Source organism: Moschus berezovskii, chromosome 17, assembly GCF_049115385.1.
Source record: "Moschus berezovskii isolate FMDL1 chromosome 17, NW_MosBer_1.0, whole genome shotgun sequence".
In the NCBI taxonomy this organism is placed as follows: Eukaryota; Metazoa; Chordata; class Mammalia; order Artiodactyla; family Moschidae; genus Moschus; species Moschus berezovskii.
In genome coordinates, this window is record NC_142476.1 from 79,571,097 (window position 1) to 79,588,452 (window position 17,356).

Consider the following 17,356-nt stretch of genomic DNA (forward strand, 5'->3'; position numbering starts at 1 on the left):
TCTAAGCAACAGAGATATAATGGAAAAGAGAGCAAACAAGGTCCTTGACTCATATTCCAACAGATTATCGTGTAATTTCACCAAAGTTAAGTAACTAGCCTCAACAGCCTGTCCTGTTACCTAAAACACTAGCCATATATTTCTTAAAATATTTTGCTTGGTCCTTCAAATGGGTATGAATGAAGGAAAAAGCAAATTCTTTCATCTTTACATATCAAATTGCTATCATTTATTGCTGGCCATAAAGAAGTGTTATTGGGAAATCCATACCAGACTATTTTCTTTGTTCTAAAACAGTCAATTAGACTGAGATTTAAGAACTTAGGTTTGAGTTGGGAGGGAAAAAAAACAACAACTAACCACCACAGAGTTTCTAGTCATTGCAATAAGACGAGAAATAATAAACAAAAGTATACAGAGTAGAAAGGAATGAAGAATGTTCTTATTTGTATGTAAGACTGTGCTGATAAAGGATTTGAAGAAATCCATTAAAAGTTACTAGAACATGTGAACTGAATTTAAAGAAGTTCAAAATTATAAAGTATATATAAAACAATCATATTTCTATATATTAATCAAAAACTGTTGAAAATTGAAATTTTAAATATCAAAAACATGGAATAATTATATTTAACAAAGTATAGGGGTAAGATCTGAAATAAAAATAAACTACAAAATATTGCTAGCAGAAATAATTTTTTTTATATGAAGCATAGATTTATTAGAGGAAGAAATAGGAGGGAAGCTCATGGATGGGGAATTGGGAAAGGGAATGAGACAGAAGCTCATGTCCCCACGAGTCAAGGTAGAAGACCCAGAATCAGCCCAGATATATTTCTTGCTTTAGCACATGGATGGGGCCATGGCTGTGGCCAAACTGGAAGCTGGAGAAGCTCGGACCTCACTCATGCTCATCTAGGAGAGAGTCGGAGTGGGGAATAGAAGAATACTGGGAGCAAGGGGATGTGTGAGACAAGGGCTTCCATGGGAAGAAATCCTGACAATGCATCCTTGGACCCTGAGTAGGATAAGGTGGGAGAGGAGGGCAAATCCCGGAGCTGAGGATCAGAAAAGGAGCAGGGGGAAGAGAAGGCTGCCTCTGGTAGCCTGGTTGGCGGGCAGGTATTTCTCAGTCCATTCTTACTTCTATTTACTCTTGGGGGCTTTCTGGGTTGCAGGACACTTCTGCAGGGCTGGGATTGCTGTGTCCTTGGGCATTGCTTCTTGGCCTGGGGAACACATGGATCCTTGGTTTTAGGTGCACACGCCTCTTGACATTTGCCAGGGGGTGGCTGACAGGGCTGCTTGTCATCCGGGGCAGGCACTGCTGCTGCTGGGAAGACATGACTTCAGGAACAGGTGAGCCAGAGGCACAGCCAGACCCTAGGAGATTCAGCTGAGCACAGGTTCCAAGAAAGAAATTTTAAAGCCTGTAATAAATGGAGAAATACACCAAGTTTATGAATTGGAAAACTAAATATTGTTAAGGTATCCAGTCTCCCAAGGCTGATCTATAGATTCAATGCAATGTGCAGCATAATTTCAAAAGGGATTTGTTTGAGGGGAGGAAGTATAAATTGACAATCTGATACTAATACACACACACACACACACAGAAATGCAAAGAACAAGAATAGTCAAAACAACTCTTAAAAAAAAACAGATTTAGAAAACATATACCCACCTGATCTGAACTTATTATAAATCAAGCCAGTGTAGTATAGGTGTAAAGACAGACATACGTATCAAAACAGAGCACCCAGAAGTAGATACGTCTGTATGTGGTCAGCTGTTTTCTGACAGAGGTGCCAAGGCAATTTCATGGTAAAGAGTGGCTTTTCCATATTTCAAATGTTGCTGGATCAACTATTTATTTGATTTTTTTTATTCACATGAAAAAAAAAAAAGAGGCCTCAATCCTTATCTTAAATTAAACACGTTATCCCAAAATAGATCACAAACCTAAATATAAAATCTAAAACTTCAGAATTTCTAGGACCAAGTTCAATTTTGCTACACCAATAGATATCTGACAATATCTAGAGAAAATCCCAACTTAGAACATCTGGCCCAAAATGTCAGGGAGGTTGATGCTGAGAATCTCAGGTCTGGAAAGAAAATAATAGAAAAAAGTGTTTGTGATCTTAGGCATAGAAAGTTACTGCTTACATATCACACACAGAAATCATTACACAAAAAATAATGACAATCAAAATCAAACACTCTGGTCATTAAAAGAAACTGCTAAGAAAATAAAAATACAAGTCAAACAGATTCACAGAAATCTTTAATATATCATCCAAACGTATGTATCCCCAATACACAATATGAGTAACTTCTACAGATCAATGGATATAAGATTTGAACAGATATTTCAAAAACAAAATATATGAAGGTCCAATAGCATATTAAAGCAAGATTGATAATATTAAATATTAAAGGTATATAAATTAAAATAATAATGTAATATCAATAGACACACATCAAAATACCTAAAATTTTAAAACTGACCATATGAATTACTGGTGAGGATATGCAGCAACTAGAATACTCACTGGTAGCTCAGTCGGTAAAGAATCTGCTTCCAGTGCAGGAGACCTGGGTTCAATCCCTGGTTCAGGAAAATCCCCTAGGGAAGGAACTGGCAACCCAGTCCAGTATTCTGCCTGAAAAATCCCATGGAGAGAGGAGACAGGTGGGCTACAGTCCATAGGGTCACAAGAATTGGACATGACTTAGAGACTAAACCACCACAGAATACTCACACTTTGGTGGTGGGATATAAAACAAGGCAGCCACTTTCCAGAACAGTGTATGAGTTTCTTATACATTTAAACAAACTTTTTTTTTTAACTACAAGACAGTTATTTATACAAGGCAAATAAAAACATATACCCACACAAAGACTTTAAAAAATATACATAGCAACTTTATTCACAGTAACTCAAAACTAGAAACCAAACTGTCTATCGATAGGAAAGTGAAAAGTGAAAGTGAAAGTCGCTCAGTCATGTCTTACTCTTTGCAACCTCATGGATTATACAGACCATGGAACTCTCCACGCCTGAATACTGGAGTGGGTAGCCGTTCCCTTCTTTGGGGGATATTCCCAACCCAGGGATCTAACCCAGGTCTCTCACACTGCAGGTGGATTCCTTACCAGCTGAGCCACCAGGGAAGCCCTATCTATAGGAGAATGGATAAATAGCTCTGGTATGATCTATACAATGATATTATTCAGCAATAAAGGAAAAACTCCTAATCTACATATCAGTATATGTACGTAAAGAAAACTGTAGTGAGTAAATACCCTATCTCAAAAGAATGCATAGTATATGAATGTGTTAACATAAAGTCCTAGAAAAACAAGCAAACAAAGTTTAATGAAAGAAGGTGGGTCAGAACTTGCCTCATGCCACGTTCTAAAGGAGGCTACTGTTTTTAAAAAAGAATTTTGGGGAATGATAGGCATGTGTTCACAGCAGAAGCAAGTATCACACTTATCAAAATTATTTTTACATTTTAAATGTTTATGTTTCATTGATTATAAATAAGATCTCAATAAAATTCATTTTCAAACTCCTAGGCAGTATAGATCAATCTGAGACAGACAGGAGTACCCGGCCACCGGAAAAGAATATATAGAACCATGCAAAACTCAGTAGGACAAAGGAATTAGGGGGAAAATCAGAAGAGTTAGTAGGACTGGACCTGCCCTGAGCAGTTGGGGGAACTGAAGCAGGGGTCTGATCCCCACATTGGGGCAACTGTTTGGGTTAAAAGACAAATATTTGAGGCTGTGAGTGAAGCAGCTGATCTGTGGCAGCCTAAATGGAATAAGAATCACACAGACAATGCCGGCTATAGCCACAAGTACCTGGGGACAGGGACATGGGTCCCCTAGAAGGCACAGCAGCTGGGATCTGGAGCACAAGGATTGTGGCGCAATCCCAGGGCGAGGTCTGCTGTTGACTGTGGGGAGATGGCCCAAGGGGACTTGAGGGAGGAGACTGCAGTGGGAAATGCCGGTGGAGGAAAACCAGGAAGCCATGGAAGCAAGGCGATACTGCTGAGTCATGCGTAGGAGGTGGAGCCATCACCACAGCCTATCTCCCCACATGCCAGCACCCAGCATCTGAACAATAGTGAGGCTGGCCCTTCAAACACCTGACATGCAGGACAACAGAGAAGCCCCAGTCAGGGCACCCCTTTAAGTGCCTGACACACCAAAAAACAGAGAAGGACCCCAGCCAGGGGGAGCCCTTTTAGTGCCTCATGCACAAACCAAAAACAAAGGATCCCTCTAAGTGCATGAATGGGCAAAGCAAGGAGAAGGACTAGCCAAAGAGGCCTTCTAATCACCAGCTGCCAGAGGCTAGAAAAAGACTCTGATAGGGCCATAACTCCTGCAGCTGAGGCAGTCCATGCCCCTGCACACTTGGCACCACCAGGGTCCCAGCAACCCAAGCAGCTGTACCACATTCATGCTCAATCCTCCCTGGGACAGAGCTTCAAAAGGCTAGAAAAACACCTGCGTCTGAGAACATGGGGTTGTTTCCATTGTATGCAACTCTTTGAGACCCTGTAGACTGGTCTGCTGGATTTTCTGTCTGGGGGATTCTCCAGGCAAGAATACTGGAGTGGGTTGCCATACCCTTCTAGAGCACCATATTTCCTGCTACCCTAACTGCCATCTCCCCTGAATACCTGGTGCTGCGAGGGCCCCTGCCACCAAAGCAACTGTACCACCTTCATATCTGGCACTCACTGGGGCAGACCCAAGTCCTGCAGGGCCTCAGGAGCAAACCCCAGTGGAAGACCCACATGCAGAAGTGGAGATAAAATCACAGCTGAAACCCAGGGGCAGTATGCTAAGGAAGACGACCCAAAACTTCGCACCAGATTAAATCCACACAATCAACTAGGCAGACTCTGTGTCTATGGAATATATAAAAGGACATTGAGAGTGCTCACCAAAGAAAACACACTAGTTCTGACATCTGTGGATATTGGAGGAAAGAACACACAGGAGTAGGACCAGATTATAGTCAGAGTTGCCCCCACAGCATATCCAGAGACCAGCACGGTGTGAGAGAGCATCCTAGGGAGGCAAGGTGGAATGTAACTCCCAACAAGGGAAAGATGTTGACAGAAGAGACTTAAGAAAGACATTTATTATTCTTACATTTTGACTTGTTCTGTAGTTCCTCCTGGATTTATTTCTCATTTTTCTTTTTTTACCTTATTTCCCCCTCTGTTGTAGTTCTCGATTAGTACTATTTAAGCTTTTGAGAAAATTTTTTCACACACTTTTTATTTCTGTTATAAATGTCTGCCTCTTCATTGGCCTTTTGCAGTTCTGTGGAGTTTTCTTTTTTATTTTCTCAGTATTTTTTTTAATTTATTATTATTTTTTCTACATTTATTCCTTTGTTTGCTTTTCCTACTGGTCTTTTCCCTTCACAGTTAATCTTTAATATATATAAATTTCTTTATCTACCTCTATTTAACTTTGCATTTCTATTCTTTCCTTTCTGTTCTTTCTTTTTCTCACCATATTAGTTTGTTTTTGTTGTTGTTGCTTTATTCCCCAGTTGGCACTTTGCTTTAGTTTTGTATTCCAGTTTGTGCTTTAGTTAGTTTTGTTCTTAACTGGTGGATGTAATTTTTGGTTTCCTTTGTTTACCAGTTCAATCTATTGTACATTTTTTTTTTTTGGACTGCCTTGATTTTGATTATGGAGTATATGTGTACATTCCATTATTTTAGGTATTATTTATCTGATATTCTAATTGCCATTTGTCTGGGTGCATCTTTTGTTTCTGCTTTTGGGTATTTCTTTTAATCCCATTTAATGCCATAACAAACCACCTGTGAATCTCCACTGGTGCCAGAGATCAAGGTCTGAGCCTTTGGAGTGTGAGTGCTGACTCCAAGACCCTAGATTACCAGAGAACTACTAACCCTAGAGAATATCAAATGGTGAGAATTCCCACAAAGGCAACCACTTGCATAAAAGACACAGCATCACCAACTTCCCAGTAGTACCCTGTGCAAGATGCCTCATCCAAACAACAAACAAGAAAAAAATACAAACACAATCATCAGCAGACAGTATTACCACCTCACCCAGCCCTGCCCATCAGAGGAAAACAAGAACAACTCAACTCAACTCAGTTCCTCCCACCAGAATGCAAGCACGAGTCACATCCTACACAAAGCTTACACAAACCTTAGGAGGGCAGAAACCAAACAGAAGAAAGAATCCAACTTTGAAACCTGGGAAAAGGAGGCCTCAAACACAGTAAGTTAAAAAAAAAAAAAAAATGAAAAGGCCGAGAAATACTGCGCAGACAAAGGAACAACCAAGAAACACAAGTCCAAATAAATAAAAAGGAGATAGACAAACTACCTGAAAAAGAATTCAGAATGATAGTAAAGATAATCCAAAACCTTGAAAATGGAATGGAGAAAATGCAGGAATCAATTAACAAAGACCTAAAGAATTAAAGAATAAACATACAGAGACAAACAACACAATTACTGAAATTAAAAATACTCTAGAAGGAATAAATAGCAGACTATCTGACGCAGAATAAAGGATCAGTGAGCTGGAAGACAGAATAGCAGAAATAACTGCTGAAGAGAAGAATAAAATAAAAAGAATGAAAAGAACTGAGGATAGTCTCAGAGACCTCTGGGACAATATTAAACGCATCAACATTCAAATTATAGGGGTCCCAGAAGAAGAAGAGAAAAAGAAATGGTATGAGAAAAGTTTTGAAGAGATTATAGTTGAAAATTTCCCCAGCATGGAAAAGGAAATAGTCAATCAAGTGCAAGAAACACAAAGAGTCCCATATAGGAAAAAACCCAAGGAGAAACAGGCCAATACACATACTCTGCTGCTGCTGCTGCTAAGTCACTTCAGTTGTGTCCGACTCTGTGCGACCCCATAGACGGAAGCCCACCAGGCTCCCCCACCTGTGGGATTCTCCAGGCAAGAACACTGGAGTGGGTTGCCATTTCCTGCTCCAGGGCATGAAAGTGAAAAGTGAAAGTGAAGTCGCTCAGTCGTGTCCAACTCAGCGACCCCATGGACTGCAGCCTACCAGGCTCCTCCGTCCAAGGTATTTTCCAGGCAAGAGTACTGGAGTGGGGTGCCATTGCCTTCTCCACTAATCAAACTAACAAAGATTAAACACAAAGAAAGAATATTAAAAGCAGCAAGGGAAAAGCAATAAGTAACATACAAGGGAACCCCATACGTTTAATAGGTGATCCTGCAGCCAGAAACTCTGCAGGTCAGAAAGTAATGGCAAGATATATTGAAAGTACTGAAAGGGAAAAATCTACAAACAAAATTACTCTCCCTGGCAAGGATCTCATTCTAAATTGAGGGAGAAATCAAAAGTTTTACAGACAAGCAAAAATTAAGAGAATTTAGTACTACCAAACCAGCTTTACAACAAATGTTAAAGGGATTTCTGTAGTCAGGAAATAAACGAGAAGAAAAATATCTACAAAACAAAAAAGCACAGTCAACTCAGAAAATGGCAATAGGATCATCAGTTCAGTTCAGTTCTGTAGGTCAGTCATGTCCAACTCTTTGCAACCCCATAGAATGCAGCATGCCCTACTTCCTTGTCCATTATCAACTCCCAGAACATGCTCAAACTCATGTTAGTTGAGTCAGTGATGCCACCCAATGAGCTCACCTTTTGTCCCTTTCACCTTCTACCTTCAATCTTCCCCAGCATCAGTGTCTTTTCTAAGACTCAGTTTCACATCCAGTGGCCAAAGTATTGGAACTTCAGCTTCAGCATTGGTCTTTCCAGTGCATAATTCAGGAATGATTTCAATTAAAATTGACTAGTTTGACCCCCTTGCAATACAAGGGACTCTCAAGAGACTTCTCCAACACCACAATGGAAAAGCATCAATTCCTTGGTGCTCAGCTTTCTTTATGATTCAACTCTCATACCCATACATGACTACTAGAAAAACCATAGCTTTGACTATACAGACCTTTCTCAGCAAAGTAAGGTTTCTGCTTTTTAATACCCTGTCTAGGTTTCTCATAGCTTCTCTTCCAAGGAGTAAGCATCTTATAATTTCATGGCTGTAGCCACTGTCTGAAGTGATTCCGGAGCCCAAGAAACTAAAGTCTGTCACTGTTCCCATTGTTTCTCCATCTATGTGCCATGAAGTGATGGGACCAGATGCTGTGATCTTTCTTTTTAGAATGTCAAGTTTTAAGCCAGTTTTTACACTCTCCACTTACACTTTGATCAAGAGAATATTTAGTTCCTTTTTGCTTTCTGTCATAAGGCTAGTGTTACCTGTATATATGAGGTTATTGATATTTTTCCCAGCAATCCTGAGTCCAGCTTGTGCTTCATCCAGCCTGGCATTTCGCACAATGTACTCTGTATATAAGTTAAATAAGCAGGGTGACAATATGCAGCCTTGATGGACTCCTATTGCAATTTGCAACCAGTCCGTTGTTCCATGTCCAGTTCTAACTGTTGCTTTTGACTGGCATACAAGTTTCTCAGGAGGCAGATAAGTGGTCTAGTATTGCCATCTCTTTAAGAATTTTCCACAGTTTGTTGTGATCCACACAGTCAAAGGCTTTAGTGTAGCCAATAAAGCAGAAGTAGATGTATGTCTGGAACTCTCTTGCTTTTTCTATGATCCAACAGACATTGGCAATTTGATCTCTGCCTTTTCTAAATCCAGCTTGAACATCTGGAAGATCTGATTCATATACTACTGAAGCTAAGTTTGGAAAATTTTCAGCATTACCTTGCTAGCATGTGAGATGAGGGCAATTGTGCAGTATTTTAAAAATTATTTGGCATTGCATTTCTTTGGGATTGGAATGAAAACTGATCATTTCCAGTCCTGTGGCCAGTGCAGAGTTTTCCAGATTTGCTGGCAAATTGAGGGCAGCAATTTCACAGAATTATCTTTTAGAATTTGAAATAGCTCAGCTCAAATTTCATCATCTCCATTACCTTTGTTAGTGATGCTTCATAAGGCCCACTTGACTTCACAATAGGTATGTATATACATCAATAATTACTTTAAATCTAATTGGATTAAATGCTCCAACTAAAAGACACAGATTGGCTGAATGGATATAAAAACAAGAGCCATATATATGCTGTCTACAAGAAACCTACTTCAGACCTAAAGACACACATAGACTGAAAGTGAGAGGATGGAAAAAGATATTCCATGCTAATAGAAATCAAAAGAAACCTGGAGTAGCAATTCTCATCTCAGACAAAATAGACCATAAAATAAAGAATATTACAAGAGATAAGTAAGGACACTACATAATGATCTAGTGATCAATCCAAGAGTAAGACATAGTAAATATCCATGCACCCAACATAAGGAGCACTTCAATACATAAGATAAACACTAACAGACATAAAAGGAGAAATTGATAGTAATACAATAATAGTAGAAGACTTTTACACCCCATTTATACAAATGGATAGATCATCAAAGCAGAAAATAAATAAGGAAATACAAGTCTAAATGACATATTAGACCAGATGGATCTCACTGATATCTTCAGGACATCCTATCCAATTGCAGAAGAATACCTTTTTTTTCAAGTGCACATGGAACATTCTTCAGGATAGACCACATCTTGGGTCACAAATCAAACCTCAGTATATTTAAGAAAATTGAAATCATATCAAACAACTTTTCTGACCACAATGCTATGAGACAAGATATAAATTACAAGATAAATAATGTAAAAAATACAAACACAGAGAGATTAAACAATACATTTCTAAATAACAAACAAGTTACTGAAGAAATCAAAAGGGAAATTAAAAAATTCCTAGAAACAAATGACAATGAAAACACAACAACTCAAAACCTATGGGGTGCATCAAAAAACAGTTCTAAGAGTGAAGTTTAGCAATACAAGCCTACTTCAAGAAACAAGAAAAACATCAAATAGACAACCTAATTTTACACCCATAACAACTGGAAAAAGAAGAACCCCAAAAACGGCAGAAGGAAAGAAATCATAAAGACCAGAGCAGAATTAAATGAATAAGAAATGAAAGAAACAATATTAAGCATTAACAAAACTAAAAGCTGCTTTTTTGAGAAGAAAATTGACAAAATTTAGCCAGACACATCAAGAAAAAAAGAGAGAAGAATCAAATCAACATAATTAGAAATGAAAAAGGAGAGGTTACAACAGACAATGCAGAAATACAAAGGATCATAAGAGATTATTATGAGAAACTATATGGCAATAAAATGGATAACAGGAAAGAAATGTAGATTCTTAGGAAAATTCAATCTTCCAAGACTGAATCAGAAAGAAATAGAAATTATGAACAACCCAATTTCAAAGACTGAATCAAAACTGTAATCAAAAATCTCTCAAAAAACAAAAGCCCAGGACCAGATGGCTTCACAGGGGAATTCTATCAAACATTAGAGACAAGCTAAAGCCTGTCCTTCTAAAACTCTTTCAAAAATTTGCAGAGGAAGAAACATCACCCTTATACCAAAACCAGACAAAGACAACACAAAAAAAGAAAATACAGGCCAATATTACTGATGAACATAGCAGAAAAATTCTCAACAAAATTCTGGCAAACACAATTCAACAACACATTAAAAAACTCACACACCATGATCAAGTTGGGTTTATTCCAGGTATGCAAGGATTCTTCAGTATACACAAATCAATAAATGTGTTATACAATACTAACAAATTAAAGACAGAAACCATATGATAATAGAGGCAAAAAATCCCTTGACAAAATTCAGCACCCATTTATGATTAAAACTCTTCAAAAAATAGGCGTAGAAGGAATCTACCTGAATATACTAAAGTCATATATGATAAACCTACAGCAAACATTACTCTCAAATGATCAAAGACTGAAAGCATTCCCTCTAAGATCAGGAACATGACAAGTGTGGCCACTCTCACCACTATTATTCAACACACTTTTGGAAGTCCTAGATATGGCAATCAGAGAAGAAAAAGAAATAAAAGGAATCCACATGGGAACAGAAGAAGTAAAGCTCTCACTGTTTGCAATGACATGATACTATACATAGAAAACCCTAAAGACACTATCAGAAAATTGCTCTGGTTAATCTGTGTCCGACTATTTATGACCCTATGGACTACAGCAGGTCAGGCTTCCGTGTCCATCACCAACTCCCGGAGCTTGTTCAAATTTATGTTCATCAAGTGGGTGATGCCATTCAACCATTTTATCCTCTGTCTCCACTTCTTCTCCTGCCTGCAGTCCCTCCCAGCATCAGGGTCTTTTCCAATGAGTCAGTTCTTTACATCAGGTAGCCAAAGTATTGGAGTTTCAGCTTCAGCATCAGTTCTTCCAATGAATATTTGGACCAATTTCCTCTAGGATTGACTGGTTTGATCTCCTGGTGGTCCAAGGGACTTCTAAGAGTCTTCTCCAACTCTATAGTTCAAAAGCATCAATTCTTCTGTGTTCAGCTTTCTTTATACTCCAACTCTCAAATTCATACATGACTACTGGAAAAAATATAGCTTTGACTAGAAGGATCTTTGTTGGCAAAGTAACATCTCTGCTTTTTAATATGCTGTCGAGGATGGTCATAGCTTTTCTTCCAAGGAGCAAGCATCTTTTAATTTCCTGGTTGCAGTCACCAATTGCAGTAATTTTGGAGCTGAAGGAAATAAAGTCTGTCACTGTTGCCATTGTTTCCCCATCTACTTGCCATGAAGTGATGGGACTGGAGGTAATGAATTAGCTTTGTGAATGTTGAATGTTAAGCCCACCTTTTCAGTCTCCTCTTTCTCTTTCATCAAGAGGCTCATTAGTTCTTCTTCAATTTCTACCATAAAAGTGGTGTCATCTGTATATCTGAGGTTATTGATATTTCTCCTGGAAATCTTGATTCATGCTTGTACTTCATCCAGCTCAGCATTTCACACAATGTACTCTGCATATAAGTTAAATAAGCAGGGTGACAATATACAGCCTTGATGTACTCCTTTCCTGATTTGGAACCAGTCCATTGTTCCATGTCTTGTTCTAACTGTTACTTCTTGACAGGCATACAGATTTCTCAGGAGGCAGGTCAGGTGATCTGGTATCCCCATCCCTTGCAGAATTTTCCAGTTTGTTGTGATCCACACTGGAGAAGGCAATGGCAACCCACTCCAGTACTCTTACCTGGAAAACCCCATGAGGAGCCTGGCAGGCTGCTGTCTATGGGGTTGCTAAGAGTCAGATGCGACTCAGCGACTTCACTTTCACTTTTCATTTCATGCACTGGAGAAGGAAATGGCAACCCACTCCAGTGTTCTTGCCTGGAGAATCCCAGGGATGGCAGAGCCTGGTGGGCTGCCGTCTATGGGGTCACACAGAGTTGGACACGACTGAAGCGACTTATCAGAAGCAGTGATCCACACAGTGAAACGCTTTGGCATAGTCAATAAAGCTGAAGTAGATTTTTTCCTGGAATTCTCTTGCTTCTACTAGGATCCAATGAATGCTGGCAATCTGATCCGAGTCCCCTGCCTTTTCTAAATCCAGCTTGAACATATGGAAGTTCACAGTTCACATACTATTGAAGCCTGGCTTGGAGAATTTTGAGCACTGCTTTGCTAGCATGTGAGATGAGTGCAACTGTGTGGTAGTTTGAACACTCTTTGGCATTGTGTTTCTTTGGGATAAGAATGAAAACTGACGTTTTCCAGTCCTGTGGCCACTGCTGAGTTTTCCAAATTTGCTGGCATATTGAGTGCAGCACTTTCACAGCATCATCTTTTAGGGTTTGTAATAGTTCCACTGGAAAACCATCACCTCCACTAGCTTTGTTTATAGTGATGCTACCTAAGACCCACTTGACTTCACATTCCATGATGTCTGGCTCTAGGTGAGTGATCACATCATCGTGTTTATCTGGGTCATGAAGATCTTTTTTGTATAGTTCTTCTGTGTATTCTTGCCACCTCTTCTTAATATCTTCTGCTTCTGTTAGGTCGATACCATTTCTGTCCTTTATTGTGCCCATCTTTGCATGATATTTTCCCCTGGTATCTCTAATTTTCTTGAAGAGATCTCCTGTCTTTCCCATTCTCTTGTTTTCCTCTATTTCTTTGCATTGATTCCTAGGAAAGCTTTCTTATCTCTCCTTGCTATTCTTTGGAACTCTGCATTCAAATAGGTACATTTTTCTTTTTCCCCTTTGCCTTTTTTGTTTCTCTTCTTTTCTTTGCCTTTAGTAAGGCCTCCTCAGACAACCATTTTGCATTTTTGCATTTCTTTTTCTTCGGAATGGTCTTGATCACTGTACAATGTCACCAACCTCTGTCCATAGTTCCTCAGGCACTCTATCATATCTAATCCCTTGAATCTATGTGTCACTTCTACTGTATAATCATAAGGGATTTGAGTTATGTCATACCAAATGGTCTAGTGGTTTTCTTCACTTTCTTCAACTGAAGTCTGAATTTGGCAATAAGGTGTTCATGATCTAAGCCACAGTCAGCTCCCAGTCTTGCTTTTGCTGACTGTATAGAGCATCTCCTTCTTCGGCTGCAAAGCATTTAATCAATCTGATTTCTGTATTGACCATCTGGTGATGTCCAAGTGCAGAACTTCTCTTTTATTGTTGGAAGAGTGTGTTTGTTATGACCAGTGCATTTTCTTGGCAAAACTCTTTTAGCCTTTGCCCTGCTTCATTCTGTATTCCAAGGCCAAATTTGCGTGTTACTCCAGGTATTTCTTGACTTCCTATTTTTTCATTCCAGTCCCCTATAATGAAAAGGACATTTTTTTCTGGGTGTTTGTTCTGGAAGATCTTGTAGGTCTTCATAGAATCATTCAACTTCAGCTTTTCAGCATTACCTGTTGGGGCATAGATTTGGATTACTGTGACATTGAATGATTTACCTTGGAAACGTACAGAGATCATTGTGTCATTTTTAAGATTGCACCCAAGTACTGCATTTGAGACTCTTTTGTTGACTTTGATGGCTACTCCATTTCTTCTAAAGGATTTTTGCCTACAGAAGTAGATATAATGGTCATCTAAATTAAATTCACCCATTCCCATCGATTTTAGCTCCCTGATTCCTAAAATATTAATGTTCACTCTTACCATCTCCTGTTTGACCACTTCCAGGTCATGGACATAACATTTATTCATGGACATAACATTCCAGGTTCCTAAGCAATATTGTTCTTTAGAGCATCGTAATTTACTTCCATCAACAGTCACATCCATAACTTGGCATTGTTTTCACTCTGGCTCTATCTCTTCATTCTTCCTGGAGTTATTTCTCCACTCTTCTACAGTAGCATATTGGGCACCTACCAACTTGGGGAGTTCATCTTTCAGTGTCATGTATTTTTGCCCTTTCATACTGTTCACGTGGTTCTCAAGGCAAGAATATTGAAGTGGTTTGCCATTCCTTACTTTTGTGGACCACATTTTTGTCAGAATCTCCACCATGACCCATCCATTTTGGGTGGCCCTACAGGGCATGGCTCATAGTTTCACTGAGTTAGACAAGGCTGTGTTCCATGTGGTCAGTTAGATTAGTTTTCTGTGATTGTGGTTTTCATAAGGTCTGCCCTCTGAAGGATAAGGGTAAGAGGCTTATGGAAGCTTCCAGATGGGATAGACTGACTGTGGGGGAAACTGGGTCTTGTTCTGATGGGCAGGGCCATGATAAGTAAACCTTTAATTCAATTTTCCACTGATGGGTAGGGCTGTGTTCCCTCCCTGATTTTTGACCTAAGACCAAACTATGGTCAAGGTAATGAAGATAATGGCGACCTCCTTCAAAAAGTCCCATGTAAGCACTGCCACACTCAGTGCCCCAGACCCTGCAGCAGGCCCCTGCCCACCTACATCTTCACTGGAGACTCCTGGACACTCGCAGGCAAGTCTGGGTCAGTCTCTTCTGGGATCACTGCTCCTTTCTCCTGGGTCCTGGTGCTTACAAAGTTTTGTTTGTGCCTTCCAAGAGTCTGTTTCTCCAGTCCTGTGTAAGTTCTGTAATCAAATCCCACTGCCCACCAAAGTCAAATTCCCTCGGGGGTCGCAGTCCCTTTGCCAGATCCCCAGATTGGGAAATCTGTTGGAATATTACTCAGCCATAAAAAGGAATACATTTGAGTCAGTTCTAATGAGGTTGATGAAACTAGAGCCTATTATTCAGAGTGAAGGAAGTCAGAAAGAGAAAGATAACTATCATATATTAATGCATATATGTGGAATCTAGAAAAACGATACTGATGAATTTATTTTCAGGGCAGCTATGGAGAAACAGACACAGAGAACAGACTTATGGACATGGGCTGTGGGGAAGAGGAGGGTGGGATGTATCGAAAGAGTAATGTGGAAACTTACAGCACCATATGTAAAATCTATAGTCAATGGGAATGTGCTGTATGACTTAGGGAACTCAAACAAGGGTTTTGTATCAACCTAGAAGGGTGGGATGGGGAGGGAGATGGAAGGGAGGTCCATGAGGGAGGGAATATATTTACATATGACTGATTCATTTTGATATTTGACAGAAAACAACAAAATACTGTAAAGCAATTATCCTTCAATTAAAAAATAAATAATTTTTTAAAGTTATGCTGACAATACAAGGGAAACTCTAGGCATTTAATTAGCTTTTAGTATGAGAAGATAAGCAGAATTATTTTGTATAAGTTTATACATTAGTACATTTATAATCAGTATAATAACTACACATTTCATGCATTTTTATTTTGGCTTATGTGTTTATCCTTTTATATATTTAAGCTGAACTTGTCCTGATTCAACTTCTCCAGGATACAATAAGAAACCTTTGTGTACAAGTAAGTTTGAGAATCAGATCCTTGTAATAAAACATACCTACACTTTTTGAAACTTTATCTTTGTTGTTTTTTGTTATTCCTCATCAAAAATATTTTTGTTCCAATTTAAGTAGAAAGACCTGTGGTTCTGTGACAGGCAGCTGAAGTATATATGCTTCTAATCTTATTTATTCTCTGTACTATATGCATTAAGGTACAGTACATGCATTAGAGTAGTGGATTTAGGATTTATGGAAGAAATAATTTGACCTCAGTAAAAATGCCCACATCAGGGATACTAGCAAGTAATAAATATGAAGCACCAAAATAATTTTATAAAATTGTTAATTCATTAATTTGAATTGCACCTTGTCTTCAAAAACATTGATGGCTTAAAAACACAAAATAATGTATAACTTAACAGAATAAATTAGAAGTAGGTAAAATAATGAAAAAAACAAATGTAGGAATATAAGGGACAGATAAGAATCATCACATCATCAAATCCCTCACTCTCACTATTGGGGGAATCCACAAATTGGATTCTGATTTCCAACTGTCAAAAAAGAAGTTATTGATCAGATGCATGATTCACAGTGGGTTTGCAACAAGTCTCAAATCATGTTTTCAAAAGAAGACAATTATTCCCAAATTTAAAAATTAAAAACATTAAAGAATACTGCAACAAGGAAAACTGAAATGAGTACAATGGACAACACGCATGCACTAGGCCTCTTAGGAGGGCATTAAGGTGATCCTCACTATCTTTATACCAAAGAGCAATGTGCTAGCAGCAAGAATATACTCCAAAGTGCAATGCTTATTCCTCAATCCATATTCTACAGAAATACTGTAAGATGATTAGTCAAAAGGTATTATGTAGTATTATTGGCTTTGAAGATATGGTCCCTGACCAGTAAGAACTCAGCATCCAAGTATTCTTAATGCTTGTAGAAGCTTATGACTCGTGTTTTAAGTGGCTATGAATGTGGGGTACATGCTGCTTTTTCCTTAGAAACTTTGTGGGGCAGTAAATAAACAGGTTATCTCCAGCAGAAGAAAGGAAAGAGATAGGAGAAGGAATCCCTATGGATGGTCTGACCCTTTGGGAAGCATAGGCCTAATACAACCCTCTTTATCTCGTTATCAGTGGAGGGTAAATCCCTCCAAATCTCACATAATCTCATCAATTCAATTTTAAGTAATTGTAGGGGCCTGCTGATAACATAAGATACTACAACTTGATTTACCTAATATCACACATTTGTAATCTTACAAGAACTGAATCAAATTATTTATAATTTTATGGCCATGGAGTCCTAAAAAATAAATTTTCTAGGGTAGAATCCAACTGCTATTTACACTCAGAGAAAACAGTTTGATTATTTCATTACATCCATTAAAATTTTATTGTTACTCTCTAAGTCTGCCTTGCTAATTTTCAGATATCACTAGTTGAGTGTTGATTTTAATTGAATTCAAAATCTCTATATAATTGCTCTACA

The 17,356-nt window shown here is 38.7% G+C and overlaps 1 pseudogene; it reads right to left on the minus strand.

The window, feature by feature from the left end:
• Nucleotides 1-722: 722 nt before the first annotated feature.
• On the minus strand, nucleotides 723-1,345 carry LOC148775195 (small proline-rich protein 4-like; annotated as a pseudogene).
• Between the last annotated feature and the right edge of the window lie 16,011 nt (nucleotides 1,346-17,356).